Source organism: Pelecanus crispus, chromosome 8, assembly GCF_030463565.1.
Source record: "Pelecanus crispus isolate bPelCri1 chromosome 8, bPelCri1.pri, whole genome shotgun sequence".
In the NCBI taxonomy this organism is placed as follows: Eukaryota; Metazoa; Chordata; class Aves; order Pelecaniformes; family Pelecanidae; genus Pelecanus; species Pelecanus crispus.
This window is the reverse complement of record NC_134650.1, coordinates 10,943,592-10,948,072: the sequence shown is the minus strand read 5'-3', so window position 1 is coordinate 10,948,072 and position 4,481 is coordinate 10,943,592.

The following is a 4,481-nucleotide window of genomic DNA, read 5'->3' as shown; positions in this document are numbered from 1 at the left end:
CCACACATCATTTCCCCCCTGCTCTACAACTGCTTTTTTGATGGAGCAGAAAAGTCTTGACATACCCCATGCTTGCCTTTACTCTATTGGACTGCACTGTTCGTGAGCCAGGGTTCTAGAAAACTTGGTCCTGCAGTGCCACTTACTGGACATTTATGTTAATAAAAGCAATGCACAGCAGCTCTTTATTTTTCTCAGTTGATTCCCAGTGCCAACTTGAAATGGTAAAAAGCTTAAAAAGCACTGATGTCCGATGTAAATATTATGCATACAGGAAAGCTTGGGAAAGCAAATACAATAAAGCTCATTTCCTAGATGAGGTAGTAATTGTAGAGGAACAGAAATTCTCCTTTTCTGGTCAGCGTAGGGAAGAATTTGCCCTGTAATAGTCCAGGAATTCTTCCAGGTGGAAACAAGCAGATGGTTAAATTAATCCCTAGTTCAACAAATGCAAAGGACTGAATGTACATCTGGAGGTTTGCAAGATTAATGTATTCCTTGGGAAATAAGGCAACTGAAAGGAATGCTTCAGCAGGAGCTGAGGTAGGGCTTATTTGCTTAATCCAGTTGTAGTCTGTAGGCACATGCTTTCTATATGTACCATTAGTACTTGCACTGTAATTTAACCAGCAAGATACTACACTCTGCATGAACCTGTAGGAAAATACATGCTTGAGCTTACAAATGGGGCACTGACCAAGCTACATGGATTGATCGCATGGGTCTGTCTGTGTAGGAGTCTTTTGGGGGGACCAGGACTTTTGAAGAACAAATCTGCATTATTTAGCTGCAGATCAATATGCTCAAAACCACATTCTGGGGTCTGTCCCTCCTGATCCTCCAAGGCAGAGAGCTGGCTGGAGACCACGGCAGCCCCTCCAGCCACCCACCTGACCTTCCTTGCTCGTGAAGAGCACGGACAGGATCCGTGCACCAGGTCTCACCTCAGAATGGAAGCAGCATCAGGCCAAAACACACATCTGGACCTGGGAGCTGGCACATCCTCCTGGGCTCTGCATTTTTTAATGCAGACGAAAACATTTTAGCATGAAAATTAGTGCAGACGAAGAAACACATGTAGCCAGAGATTAGATATTCCTTGTGAATACCCATATTCACCCATTTACCTTCCAGTTTTGTGGATCATGAGCAGCTGTTGTTGGTTGGTCAGAGCCATCTCAAGACTTTTCAGGATTCATGGCAAAAAATCAGGTTTGTTTCCCAGCAATGGGAGAAATGACTAGTCTAGTGAAAGAGAAGTTACACAGCTGTTCAAAACCTTCTGCACTGAATATAGAGCAAATTATTAACTCAAGAATTAATATGTCCGTAGCTTTCCATGTAGCGACTCAGAGAAAGAATTTAGGTATTAATATATTTTACATTACAGAGTCTGTGAGCAGAGTTTCTGTTGTGACATGCAGAAAAGAGCATGTGTGGTTTTAAAGCAGATTTACAAGTTAGTATCTTTGGCATATAAGAAAATTATTAGAGGCAGAAGACATCAGTCCTCAGAATGTAAACCATGTATCACAGTATCAGTTACACCCACCGGCGACTAATTTGTTTCTGTGCACAACATCCAGCTGTCTCCATTTTCTGAATGAGGTGTCTTTCCTACTTGGTCATTGCAATGTTTTCAGCAACAAGTGTTAGGGCCGGATACCATCAAAGATGTATTTGGTATTGGATCTGTTGGTGGTCATGGAGACTGGGGTCAGCCTGACAAGATTAAAAAGAGCTAAAGACACTAGCAGGAAAGTACATAAATTGTAAACAAATTTTGTTGTGCAAGAAAAATGCAGTGCAAGGGTATCAGTGCCAGTTTTTACTCTTTCATGATGGAATCTCACCTGGTATATTTGCACCTGTAACTGTCATAGATATATCTATCTGTAAGACTGAAGTTGCAGAGCCATGGGGGAAACACATAGGTGGATATCTGAGATTTGATGTGTCTGTTTCAGAAGGAAAGTTGCATCTTAACTTTTCATTGAAAACCGTAAACTGAGTAGGCTTGCTAAAAGCTGAAAACAAACTCCAGCCTACACAATTATATTTTTATGAAAAAAAAAATCCAATTTTTCACAGATGTTCAGTTTTAACAGCAAAGATTTCACCAGTATATCTCCACAAATATTTAATACTTGGGGAGAGTTCTGGCTTTTTAATATATAATTCCCATTTAGCATCCTGCAACGAGCAGTGACAGGGAGGTCAGAGCTTGCCAGCCCCATATTCAAAGTGTTTAAAGGTAGGATTGCTCTGCATGCACAGCTTCCACCCCTTCAGGGATGAGACCTGTGGACAGAGCAGTGTTGTTACAAAGAGAATTTTAACAGAAGACCTTAGAGGAGCTGGGCTGGGTTATAGACGGTAGTTGCAATCAGCTTCTATGTGTTGGCACGTTATTCTGGTCCACAAAAGAGGTAAACTAGCACTGTTTGCAGGCTGTAAATGGCATGCAGTACCGCTGTATCTGAACACGTGTTCCCTATTCCCAGAAGACTCAGCATCAGTTATCGGCTAAGACCAGCTTGTGTGTTGCTGACTTGTAACACTATCAGACTTAAGCATTAACGTGCCGATTCTTGAAACGTGTCAGTAATCTCATTTGTGCATCTGTCACCATGTTCATCAGGAAGATGGGCTGGAGAAAGAATAAAAAGAGTGTAACTGAGTGTCCCTACTATTTTTATGCCATCTCAAATGATTGCACATCTAATCTCAAACAGAGAAGCTATTGGATGCTATAAAGAGTGACCATAATTACTAAAAGGAAAGAAATGCTCTGAAATCCATTCCCAGCCTTCCAACAAAATCGAGGACCCATGTTTATTTGGTATTTTTAAGGCACCATACCCAAGAAAGTTCTCATCAGCCGGAATGGATTTCATAGGAATGTGTTGCTTTATTATTTTTTATTCTTTTTTAGGACCTAAGAGTAAGCTATTTTTTTTAAGGCTTCTTTCACTGTGGTTTCCTACGAACGTGTCCCCACTGCTGGCTGTTTTCTGCAATACGTATTAAAGCGGGAGCGATGAAAATGCGCAAGCAAGTAGAAATCCATCTTTGCTGTCCAGGCTGCTGCGGGTCACTGCCGCTGCTCTCCCTCAGCCGACTGGCGACCCGCCTGTCCCCAACCGGGGCGGCACAGCCGGCCCGTAGCAGGCCCGGTGACCCTTCCGACAGCTTTCCTTTCGTTAGTTATAAAAGCACTACCGCGGCCCGAGCCGTCTCCGCAACGCCAAGCGGCCACCGGCAGCAAAGGGCGGCGGCACCGCCGCTCCCGGGGGCGCGGGAGGAGCCGCCCGGGCTCCTGGGGCCGCCGCATCGTCCCGGGCGTCTTCGGGACCCCAGGGGAGCGGCCGGAGGGAGGGGGAGGTCGAGCGGGCGGACCCGGGCCGCCTCCAGCGGGACCGGCGGCCCTGCCCGGCCCTGCCCGGCCCCGCCGGGGCGGAGCGAAGCGGAGCGGGGCGGCCCGACCCGACCCGACCGCCTCTCTCGGCCCCTCGCCCGCGGCGCCGAGCGAGCCTCTTCCGGGCAGCGGGGCGAGGGGCGGCGCGGAGCCGGCGGAGCGCGGCGGCCGCGGTGAGTGAGTGCGTGCGTACCGGGGCCGCGGTAAGTGAGTACCGGGGCCGCGGCGTCCCTGCGGCTCGGGGTCCCCGCGGGGCTGGGCCGCGGGCTGGGGAGCGGGCGGAGGAGCCAGCGCAGCTGCCACCCCGGTGCCATACCGGTACCCTCCGCAGGGGCCCAGCCCCGTCCGCCACCCCGGTGCCCTCCACGGCGGCCCAGCCCCGTGTGTCACCCCAGCCCCTCCACAGGGGCCCGGACCGCGCGTCACCCCTGCCCCCTCCGCAGGGTCCCACCCCGTGTGTCGCCCCCTCCCCTCTGTGGGAGCAGAGCCGGTGTCCCCGCGGGTCACCCCTCTCCGGGGGGGACCACCCCTCTCCGGGGGGACCTCGCGGTGCCAGGCAGCTGGCTGGGGGCTGCCGCAGCCCTCCCCTCCCGCCGCCTGCCCGCACGCACCACAGTAAGAGCTCCCTGCTCCCCGCCCTGCGCCCGAAATCCCCCCCGAGCGCCAGCCGCCCCTCAGCGTGGGCTGGCTGTCGCAGGGTGCTGCGTGGCAGCGGCGCGGGTCCCGGGCCTGCAGGACAGAAGCCGCCCTGCTGAGGGATCGTCCTTTCCAGGGGAGGAACGCGACGAGTCACTTGGAGGTCAGGCACCTGGTAGCCAGAGGCAGGGGTTTTAATTATGAGTATTTTTTTTTTAATTCATTGAGTTATAAATAATTTATTGTGATTACAGTGGGTATTCGGGGGGGGGGGGGGGGTGAAGACTGGCTTTGTACCAGCGTGCAATTAAAAAATCACCTGTATGGGTCCTATCAGAAAAAGATCTATGAAATAGTGAAAAACTGCAGAAGAGGGCCATGAATGTGCCTGGGTAGAGCCAGATAATTCCTCTTCAGTTTACCAGGG